The sequence below is a fragment of the Etheostoma spectabile genome, chromosome 8, assembly GCF_008692095.1.
Source record: "Etheostoma spectabile isolate EspeVRDwgs_2016 chromosome 8, UIUC_Espe_1.0, whole genome shotgun sequence".
Classification (NCBI taxonomy): Eukaryota; Metazoa; Chordata; class Actinopteri; order Perciformes; family Percidae; genus Etheostoma; species Etheostoma spectabile.
The window spans coordinates 13046587-13058752 of NC_045740.1; the positions used below are offsets into that span (position 1 = coordinate 13046587).

Below are 12166 nucleotides of genomic sequence, written 5' to 3' on the forward strand. Positions count from 1 at the left end.
ACATGAAAAGTAGAGAATTTGCCTTGCAAGTCACTGACTGATGTGCTGTCTAATTGAAGGGTTAGGGTTGAATTTATTTACCCCTGACTGGGTAGGTCATATAAATAGTAGGTCAAATGCACCATGGAGAACATGAAAACAAGCCGGACTAGCCTATGTTGTTTCATTGCACCACACTTGCCCATCCCACAAGGATATTAATAATGTTAAAATGCTTGTGACTAGAGAAAATCTATTTTGAATCCACATACCTGATGGACCTAGGTTGAAGCTCTGTGGTTGAAAAAGCCATTTCTGTAGAAGCCACTTAAATTTTTTATATTTCAATAAAAAACATTGGGTACACTGGGAAGCGTGTTAACCTGTTTATTAGGGATGCATCGAATCCAGGATTTGGGTTCAGATTCGGCCAGATATTGGGCTTTTTGACGAGGTCTGGTTTCTGCCGAACGTTTAAAAAAAAAATTCCACTGAACCCTCATCTTGAACTAGGAGCGCTACGCAGGTCGACTTGATGACGCCGGCATTGATTACAGGAAGTTGTGTCCGCAGGTGGACCGTTCAATGCAGTAGGCTGTGAGAAAGTGAAAATGGAACTTGTGAGCAGAAAGTGTTGCTTGACAATACTTTCAGTCAAAAGAAGGTAAAGTCGAGCTACGTGTCAATTTGAAATGGCGATTTGTCTCATGGTGGCAAGGACCCTAAACAATACACAACATTGCCTCTGTTAAAACATTTGCGTATAAAACATCCAAAAGAATACAAGCTGTGCATGAAGGAATCTACAGACAGCAGCCAAAATGCAGCAACTTCCGGTACGGCGAAGAAAGGACAGTGACCGCTAACAACTTGTTTTATCCAGACAGTGCCTCTTCCTGGATCGCAGCTGTTCTCTCGGTAAATAAGTCTTCCTACAGTGGGAGCGGAGCGACCGATCGGCCTGCTGCTGCTGCTAACGTTAGCTTCCTAATTTCACCCACCAAACATGTCTTCATCACACACCGGTTAGTGAAAATTTGCCACACAAAATTGTCACTCCTCTGGCAATAGCAATGTGTTTTTCCACGATGTAAAAAGAGTGTATGAATTCAATATCAAGTTGTTACATTTAACTATTTCAGAGGCCGTTGTTTACTTCATTAATGTATTTACTGTGTTAATTGACTGAGGATGGTAGTAAGATTTGTTATTCGGATTTGGCGGAACCCCAAAAATCTGGATTTGGTGCGTCCCTACTGTTTATACGTTAACCATAGCTTAAGTGTAAGCAGCAAGTGATATAAATTTACTTGTTTTGGATAAGAAAAGGGTGCAGCAATACGCCTATCACAACATAAAGGTCCTCATTTGAATCCGCAGTGTCATGATTTTGCCTCCAGGCAGACAGCTGTTGCCATACGTATTCAATAGGAACCTCATGGGTGTGAATGTTGAAATCCAGAATCCCTTTTTTGGAGTAAATCTCTTGTGATCATGGTATAAATGTCAGCAATACGTACCATATATACTAATGTCAGATGAATGGGAGCCATGAGGCCATTCCTTTTGCTATTTTTTTTGTTGCACTTGTTAAAGAGAACTAAGCCGCATTTACTAAAGGCCACGGGACAGAAAACATGTCTGAGGATTACAGAGACCTGATGGTTTGAAATGAGGCCTGAATAAAACTGATTGGCAAGGTGGTAGATGACTATGGGAAATTAAAATGGCCATAATAAGAACACATTACCCAAATGAACAATGTTTTACCTCAGTTTAAACTTTGGATTTTAAATCCTAATGATAACTTGGTCTGTCATGTCATTGCAGTCAAATAAATTGCAAATGTTTTGTGAGCTTGGTTTAGCTGAGAGTTTCAACTATTGATTTGGCTAATAAGCAACAAGTGTGGTGAAATGAAATAAGATTTCATGACGCAAATATGTGACACCTTTTTTATTTAAAACTTTTAAATAAATAACAAATTAGTCCTTGTCCTGGCCAGAGATCCACCTCATTGATTTTTAAGATTATGTTTGCTTAGGCAGGTTGTTAGTAGCCAATCTAATAGCTATTGTTGGATCTAAGTATTACTAGACTGGTTAAATATTTTCACTCTGAAAAAAGAAACCAACCCAAAAACCCAATTTCCAATACATAAGCAGCCCCCCGTTACTGCTTAGTGTGTAAGGTTATGGAGGAGCTGCTTTCCTAACTACTAGCAGTGGGAGAAAACAGTGTAGTGTGATTTACGATGGTAATCATTAGCAGGAGAGGAGTGGAAGCATAGGGGGAGTGGAGAGAAGCTGTACCACTTGATGGAGTGTGTCCGGTCTGCTTGAGCCAAGCTTACAGTTGGCTCCACACAGAGAGACTGATTGTTGATATAAAACTATATAGATTACGTTCCTCCATTTTAATCTGTGCTATGCACAGATACACCAGATTTGTGCATCACAGGGTAATAGTAGTTTAGCCTTAAATGTGTTATAACCACATGCACTTAAAGTATCAAACATTTTTGGCTATTAATTGTAAGTAATACTGTACATACATGGTGGTTGGAAGCCCATCACACCCCTCTCAATGACAGGAACCACACCAGTGCCCAGTGTGATTCTTGTCAGCTTGATACTGAACTGGCAGAATTCAAAGAGGAAAGCCGCCCATATCTGAGACATATAAACAGCAGATCTCACCATCCCGCTGTCACATAGCGGAAAGGAACAAGGTCTCCATCAGAAGCCGGACGCTTTGTGAAGCATGACTAAAGTATTTATTTATTTATTTTTTTTTGGGGGGGGGTAGCATTTTATATCACACAAGCTGTCAGGGAAGTTCAAAGGTTCAGAGAGTAGTCAGACTTCACCTCGACGTGAGCTTTCGGTGCAAACAGAACCAAGACTCTACCTGACGTCTCATATACTGCAGACATTTCCCTGTCTCCTCGAATGGCAGGTCAGATTGCTGGAATCTCCCCTCAGATGACAAGTTTTTGTTTTTCTTTCGAATGCCTTTGACTACTTCAATAAAATATAACATGCCACCACCAAGGCAGCCAACTCTGGCAGTCTGGAAGTAGTATTTGTTTTCAGGAGGAAAGACAATTTAAGCTCACCGTGTGTACAGCATGACAAATTATGAATATTTTGCAAACATGTAACAAGTACTTAGATACATTTGAGATGTGCGTCTCTAGTTTTGAATTCACTTCATTGCTGTTTCTTCGGTCAAAGTTTATTAGACCCACTTGAAAAGCCCATTTCCTATAGTTTACTCTTTGTCCTTGAATAAATACATTGAGGCATAATGACTAAACTGTACTCAGACAAACAAAGGATAGAGACCATTCAAAAGTCATGATAGTGCTGACAGCTTTCACGTTTAGTTATGCTCATCCTCAAATCTCTGCAGGGTTCTGTACCTGAAGCCTGAATTATGTGGATGACAAACTGTTCACAAATGATCCATGGGAGTGTGGGTGCATTTATGTTGCTTTCGCATTTTACTCGATGGATGATGGATGTGGGATTAGGCAGTATCATGAATCATATCAATGTTTTCCCAGTCACTGTCGAGACTTGTGCAACTAAGTCAGGTTCCTGAAAGATTCTCATGTGAAGGCAATGGATAATGCTGCAGCTTCTTAAGGATTAACATAGAAAATATAAAACCCCCGACATCTAGGCATAATAAAATCCCCCCCATAACATAGAATATGAGTCAACAAAGTGCCCTTGCTCCGTACTTGTGATTGAATCAGCAGCACTCTTAGCAAATTATGCCATTTGAGGGTAGTAACCTTGCCTATATACTAAACACATTTTCATTGACTTCATCATTTCATCTGATGGACATGTTCAACTATGAGAAAAATATGTTGGGCCAGCTCAGGATGTTATGACATCATAAGTTTTATCACAGTTGTTGCACATGTGTATTTACACATGTCCCCTCGCGTTACTGGACATTTTCATCTCTATTAATGAATTTTTGTTTTGTAATGGACAGTTATTATAATATTTACATTTTCTAAGAGCTCAAGTGATGAACAACCTAACCCTCAAATATATCACCTTATTTTATGTACAGCCAGGAGGGGAGAGTAACGTGGGGGGAGAAATTATGCTTAAGTTGGTACTAGAATGTAATGACATTTGTCGGGTCATTAAGAACGATGTATACATTGACATACAGTACATAGCTCATATTTAATGTAGTATATATAAGTTTAGCTAACGTTATCTCATCATCTAACATTTAAATGGAAGCTATGTCAATTTTCAACTGGTGTTTGTGTTATTTCAGTGTGGGTAATAGATGAACAATGTTTGGCTTTCCTCCATTGCATTCGACGTTACATAACAAACTACATACTCTTCTTAAAAAAAAATAAGAGCACTAACAGTGTGCTCCAGATGTACCATTTATTTTTAGCTTACTGTATTTACCTTACTTCATAGGTCAAATCAGACCTTAACAGGCTGCAAAGAGAGCAGCTGGTTCCTGCCCGAGGGTCTCCATCAATTGGTCGAGCCAAGAGAAAATTAACTACAAGAGGGCATTACAGCTGTTCAGGAACATTAAATGTCCAAATTCGGCGTGCAAAGTTTGTCAACAGGGATGTAGAAAGAGTTAGAATAGAATATACTATTGTTGAATTGATTAGTAACCTGTCCTAACCTGTAATAGATAGAAAATAAACCAGTTCAACAGGTAACCACTTGTGCTTGATTTATTTGATGACTAAAGTCTATGCTCTCATGAATTTTGTGTGAGGGTTGGCGTTCCACCCCCCCCCATAGTCTCCAAAACTGTGGGAAACAATATTTGTTTGGGGGGGAATGCTTCTTTATACTGCATATATGATGAAGAGAAATGCAGTTCAGAAATCATGGAATAATAGCTGTTTATTATTCGCCAAACGTGATCTCTCTCAGCCAGTTGTACATTAAAACTCCAGCGGGTCACTCGCTTTTTATCTCACAGCGTTTTTGATTGACGAAAACAACACACTTAAATGGCCTAGTAAATGTCAGGCTTGTTGTTGGCACTGACCACTTTTGTCATCCTCTGGCAGCAGAAAGGCGCGTCCGTGCACGCATGCACACACGCACACACAGCAGTCTTTTTCTATAGTCTACCATGTCAACAACCTTGTCTTCTTGACACCAGCCATCAGCAGAAAAGAATCACTGTTCTCTCTGCCCAGTGGTTCAATTAACTCGAAAAGGCTTGTGAGGACAGATCTATATGGAAACCTTCAACTCATCACAGCTGCATTTGTTCTTATGTATGACGAGAACTTGATGTTAAGCTATAGTTAGCATAGGTTCAGCCATGGATGCTGGTTACATGCTCAAGGTGTGATAATAACCATATGACCTGCCTACGTCACTGTGTCCTTGCTGCAGCAGAGCAGCATGGGCAAACAACTCAACAAGGTTCAGGAGTGAGGCCAACTCTCCAGAGAAATGGACTGAATCAGAAAAGGAAAACACAAGTCCAGTGTTCCAACTATCATTTAAAGATTTTGTTGCAGTCCACTACATGAGACACATCTCTTGAATGATTAGTAATAAAAAAAAAATGTTATTTGGTGCTTGCAAATGTATTTAAAGCTCTTAAGGTAATGTTTAATCAGTCTGAGGGTAAAACTTTGGGTGCCCCTCTTTAGCATTTATAAGCACTATACAAACATGTCATAGATGGTTTATAACTGCAACTATAAGGATTTTTTTTATTTAATTAGTATATAGTAATGTACAGTATTTGTCAATAATGACTTTTCATATGACTACCTGATAGTGTTATAAATGTATCAAATGTTTATATATTGCTTATGAATGCTTAAAAGGGGACTTACAGTGACTTACAAGGGCTGCTGAGGCAGCAAATATGTGACCAAAAAAAACAAAGAGTTGTAAAGTATTGTAACACAGCTTTTGCATTTCAAGTTTCAGAGCTATGCAAAAATGTAAATGTTTAATTGTTTTTTCTAAATACATTTTATGTTACAATGGAACATGTTTGGAAGAGAGACAGCAGTAACTGAATATACAAATCCTTTAGTCACTGACTGATACTATTTGATATATTTATATATTTCATTCAAAAAAAGGAACGATATGTTTTTCCACTGACATGCAAATAGTTTGGTTTGGGTCAAGGGAACAACAGCTGTATTTATTGCATCGCCATGCTAATGCACAGAATGAGATTAGAGCTGCTGTCAATGAAAATGGAGGCACGATTAGTAAATCAGTTGAATTAAAAAACAAAAAAAAACATACTTGTTGGCCTTTTACTGGTGAATTGCTGGTAAATTTACTATGCAATGACATCCAGCAATATGGCCTTTTCAAAAGTTGGCCATCTCAGGATATAATTTTATTGTTATAAGCTGGCTCCATGTTACACAAATTGGTCTGTTACATATGTTACAAAAAAGACTTTACCACCTGAAGACAGGAAGCACTTTTACTGTCTTGATTACTGATTATGCCTTGATTAACTGAGTTTGGAGGAGGTGTGCTTGTGTGTGTCTTTAGCTTCAGCTTACGGGTGTACCCATTTAAGTAGATGCCATTGCTATAATTAGCAGATGTGACACTCTTGGGCTCCTCTTGTAGTTAGTTGTATTTGCTTAATTTTCTGCATCAGAGGAGAGCCCCTGGTTGGCACAGTGGCTGGCAGCTTGCAAGAGGAGGCAGAGGCTAGCAAGGTTTACAGCTTAGTCTCTCCAGTGCAGGGGGGAAGTCACCTACAGATATTTAGGCTGTTCTCTCTGTCACTTCAGTGTGATTGCTTACCTGCTAAAAGTGGTTACAGCACAGCGTAAGGCCTTGCTTAACATCACTGGCACATTATTCATAGCATTAGAAAGAATGGAGGGATTCTGTTATGACTGTTATGGATATCAATTATATTGTAATTTGTTTTAGTTATCTTTGTTGCCCCAAGACAATGCACAAAGTAACTGCATTTTTGAGCTGGTGCAATGCGTTAAATTGATTTTGATTTTTTTTGTCAAAATTCAATAGATCTATTTCTAAGGGATTATTACATTATTAAAAAAAAAGCTTAAACCTTTTGCAATAGTACAATGATGAAAAAATAAAGCCATCTGAATGGGCATATGTTGCTGCCACAGTGTCCTCTCTATGCTTGTTAGGGGCAGGGGTAAATGATTAGTCGTGCCCCCAACAGTTGAAAAAGCTTCAACACAAGCATAAGCTCCCCAAGAGTAGCGCTTCTTTAACATTTAAGGTGCTTTGCTTTGCCATCATATGGTCGATCAATTATTTCCCATTTTCTCTTAGCAGGAAGTGAAGACCATCCTGTTTCCTGTCCCTTGAGTCACATCTTGATCTTGTTGCCTCTCCAATGAGAACAGAACAAACACTGTCAAGCAGCTCATCTGCAAGTCAAGTGTTACTCAGGTTTCCTGTGTTGCGCGGCAGCTGTTAATCATTTTGAATGAGAATGCAGGCCACCAGGTGTGAGACAACTAATCTATCACATCAGCCTGCTTCTATGGCAGGAATATGGAGATTCAGATTTAATTATTATACAATGTGCTGCAATGTAGTAATCCCTTGGAAAATGTGTCTATTGAATTTTGACAAAAACAACTGTATTGTGCTTATCACAAATGCCAAATTTGTGTCAAACAAGCAACATAGCAAGTCCTCGACTTTAAGAAGTTGCATAGTTTAAGGCAACCATCAAAATCAACTGAATGCACTCCACCAGATCAATGACTCAGGTATTCTGTGCATCAGCTTGAGGCTAAAACATAATAGAAAAAATAAATTAAAATTAATGGATATCTTAAACAGTCATGACAGAATCCCTCTACTCTTTGTCATGCTGTGAATGCTGCGCCAGTGTTTGGTCCATCAGCTGTGGAAGAGCTAAATGGTGCTGCAAGCTTTAGTTGGATAATGAATACTGACTGTCAGACGTGTATTATAAAACTTAGCTGACTGCTCATTACTTCAATCCAAATTAAAGGGAAGAGCTGCGGTCGTTGATTGATAATGTGGCAGACATGGTACATGCCGGTTGAAGTAGCAGACTATCAGGCCATTGTTATCACCACAATGCACGTGTGTAGAGACTGGTAAACCTGCAAATATTCAGGGTAGATTGCTGTTGGCTGGAAGAAAGGAAGAAAGCAGAAGACTGGAGGCTTATGCTCCAATAACACACAGAACAACCTAATTAACCTTTCCAATGTGAAAACACATCATGTTAACTTGGTGGTAATCATAATTAACATTTTAAATAAAATAAAATTGAACCCACCAAAATATGGTTTCTAGTTTTTGTCTACCTTTTGGTGGAAGTTATTGTTTTTATTAGCCTTGTTGTATATCAGTGGTAATATTTCGGACCTGAGTTTTGGTGTTTATTGCCATCAATTTTCTAGTGTAATAACCACGTCACTTTGTACAGGTAGTGGCCACGTTCTGCTGAGTGAATCATAATGAGCATCACATCAGTGGATCTCCTCGAAATGTATGTGTCTAACAGACCAGCAGCTGTATGTTAAGCTAACACACACAGCACCTGCTCCAATTTAAAACAAGGTGACAGTGAGGGAAAGTCTAAAGCGGTTGTGTGTGTGCAGTGCAAATATGTTTAAAGAAAGAGATCTAAGCTTTAGTGCCATGGCTGTGTTTTTTTCTTGATAAAAAACAGCAGTCTGCTCAATTCCTGTGAGATTAGGTATAGTTTATCAAAGATCACAAACTGTTTCAGTGGCAGCTATGCTTTTCCTATTAAACTAAAACCTTAAACTGCCGGGAAACAATTTAAAGCAACACTAAAGTAAATGCACTTGTTTTATTAAGACAACATCCACAGTCAACAATAAAGAAGTCGGTGTCAATTCATGAGCTCCTAATCAACCAAGAAAGTCTGACTTACCAAGATATTTTTCCTTACTTGTCCTTGTGGTAACCTTAGATATAAAGCACCAAAGATGAGGCAACTGGTGTGTGTGCTGTTATGGTAAGTTACATGGCTTGATTTCTGGGTGACAATGTAACCCTGCTACCTGCATTCTTCTGACGAAGACAATTGCTCCATACACAAGGGTTTCCTTCTTCGCCATCATGTGGTTGACATTTCTGGTTCTGGGTGAATTGTCTTTTGATAACTATTGGATGGATTGGTATGCAATTTGAGCAGACATTTATGTCTCCCTCATGATGAATTGTAATAACATTGGTGTTTTATTGGTTCTTTCTAGCACCATCATCAGTTCAAAATTTCAACAGTTCTGATACTTTTGTTTATGACTAATTACCTACAAACTAATGACATTCCCATCAGCCTCAGCTTTACGTTAAGTGCTAATTAGCAAATGGTAGCATGCTCATACGTTAAACTAAGATGGTGAACATGGCATCAGCCTGTTAGCATTGTAATTAGGTTAGCATACAGAATATTAGTCTAATACTGTGCCTAACATCAGCTTCACAGTGCTGATAGTGTGGCTGTAGAGTCTTAGTCTTGTTAAATCCATTTAAAACTGCCAGTGTGTTAAGATGACCAATTAAAAAACTTTTTAAATGATTATGGACTCCATAACATGTACACAACCTGTGTATTGCAGGTCCGGAAAGAATGAATTAAGAAGACAATTTGTAATTCAAATTATAAAAGAGTAATTAAATTTAATGATTTGGCCAAATTCATTTTTTTTTAACCAGCAGACTGAAGCCTTGCACAGATTTTGGGAGATCCAGGTGTTGGCTCTATCTCTTTCCTGGTCTCCCCCCATCTTCTGCTTTTGAACATAAGAAGTGGATAGATTAAAGATTGATTATACAACCTAAGACAGAACACAACATTGTAATTTATGTCATCAATTTGAATTTCAAAGGAAACTATACCCTCTTGTTAAGGTGATGATTCATAGACAGCATTTAGAGACGTTGCGGCTCAGCACTGCTACCTTCCAGCAAAAGTGGAGGTTGACAAATGGGAAGAAATTACTTTGAGTGACATAGGGAAAAACGGATCGGGGCAAGGAAATAGTTGAAGGCTTTTGATAGCATGTTATAGTAAATCGGCCTCATGATGACATTTGATCTGGTTTTGGCCAGTCTGCTGACAAACTAATGCTATAAAATGAATGTATGACGAGAATCAAAATGTTATGCTATGCTATATTATGCCATACTGATGCTTTTCAAAAATAACTAGCATTCCAACATCTGTCTGTAGAAGAAACAGACACAATTTCCCAATGGAGATCAGACCTATAATAATACAATAATAAGTGAAGTGCTCAGTTTTTACAACTGGTGTCTATGTCAATACTGACTGGCCTCTTGGTGCCAAAGCTTATGAAATCAAAGGTCTACTTAATCACAATCCTGCCATATTAGTCTTTTCCTAGTCTTAGACCTGTCTCCAGTAAAGAATGTCCGGTCCTGCTTAGGGTCTTCTGGCACTTTTCTTGATAACACTCATTATTGCTCAATGACCTGGAGGCAAAGCTTTACTTTGGGCCTCATCACCTTCAGGCCACAGCTCTCCTCCTTGCAGCTCACCTCTGCTTTTAAAAGCCATAAACTCATGCCCGACAAGTTAGCCAGGAGACAAGAATCCCAAGCGGTGATTATTTGATGTTGTAAAGTGAATTACACCCTCCACCAACCTCCAGAAGAAGTGAATGTTTCCAAAGGACCAAATGGATGTATCCAAGATGTGTGCAGTTTATGAGGCTCCTCAATCACACAGAGTAAGAGTGTTTGAATCTCAGTTCAACCTGGAGCAACAATGAAAGTTTGAAGACTCTGCCAGTTGTGAGATTAAATAATAAAAGGAAATAGAAAAAAACTGCCTAACATCATCTGTGTAGTAATTTTTCCACAATGATCAATCAAATCCAAAATGACAAGTCGAATTAGACAACGGATATGACAGAATTCATGATAAAAGAATAAACTGTAAACTTTAAATGGTGCTTCAATGTGTAGTGCTACATGACATACCTTTCCTTAACGTACACCCCCCCTAAAACACTAACCCTGGAATATATAGATGCTCAAGTGAGAAGAGAAGCCATTGCAACGGCCGAATAGAGTGAGAGAGCCCTAGGAGGCTATTCACACTAGTGCTGATAGTTGTTAAAACCCTGTGTGCTTCACTTCAAATGGGTTTAGAACAGCTTGCGGATGTGAACAGGGCAATGGAGTAACACCATAATACACTCTGGGATGTTCACCTCAGGCAAACACTGAAGCTAAGCACCTCTCTCCAAGCTGCCAAAGAAAGTCCATTGATTTCTCTTTTTTGTTTTGTGGGATTTGAGAGAGAAACGGAACTACCAAACCAATCTCGCGGTGAAGGCTTCCCAGCAGCCAATAGTTCAAAGAAATCAGTCCATTAACATGGTTTGTCTTTTTCTGGCAACTAAAACAGGCCTCTCAAGACTACTTAAAAACCAGGTCAAACTGGGAAGTAACATCCCAGAAATCAGCACTGACTAACATCTCTAACTTGTTAATGGTTCAACAGCACTTGGTGAATTATGAGATATTTAGGAGAGAAATTCTGTAAGATTCCATGACCAGTGTAAACTATATAGGCTACAGCTTTTTTGCTTAATGTTTTTACTTAAGTGCATCACCAAGCACTTTTGTGTCATTGTTGTGACAATGCTGTTAGTGCTCTAAATTCTCACTGTCATAGTTGCCACTTTAACAAATTGTCATAGACTGAGCTTCAAAAATACCTAACTGCATGACATTCATGACAACCATTTAGCTTGTTCACAGAAAAAGCACAAATAAATGCTTAGGATTGGTGCTCATGTTGGTTTAGGTTCCGCTTCTCCAGAGACTGCGTTGGAAGAGCAGTTCTAAAGTGAGTAAATAAAAAAAGTCAAGATCAATTCAAATTTGGGCTGTATCCTTCCAGTAGACAAGAAGCATCTGCCCAATAGTAGTAAAAACAGATTACATTTTGTCAGCTGGTGTCTGCATAATAAGAATCCCACCTGGAACAGGAGTGAATTGCTCAATGTACAAGCTAAATGAATAATGATGGCATTAAAGGCAATTCACTTTTTATTGCTAGTTTAAAAACTGCAAATGCCAGTTTGAGCCATTTATCTCACTTTAAAAGTTTGCATAGCAGACACTTGTCATATTGTAGCCTGCTTTTT

The 12166-nt window shown here is 38.7% G+C and overlaps 1 long non-coding RNA gene across 1 annotated transcript; it reads right to left on the reverse strand.

Moving 5' to 3' along the window:
• Positions 1 to 896: 896 nt before the first annotated feature.
• On the reverse strand, positions 897 to 11335 carry LOC116694043 (uncharacterized). Its single transcript, XR_004333060.1, has 3 exons — positions 11325 to 11335; positions 2890 to 2896; positions 897 to 962 (listed from the first exon to the last, which is right to left on the reverse strand). It is a non-coding gene; the product is annotated as an uncharacterized LOC116694043 (long non-coding RNA).
• Positions 11336 to 12166: the final 831 nt, after the last annotated feature.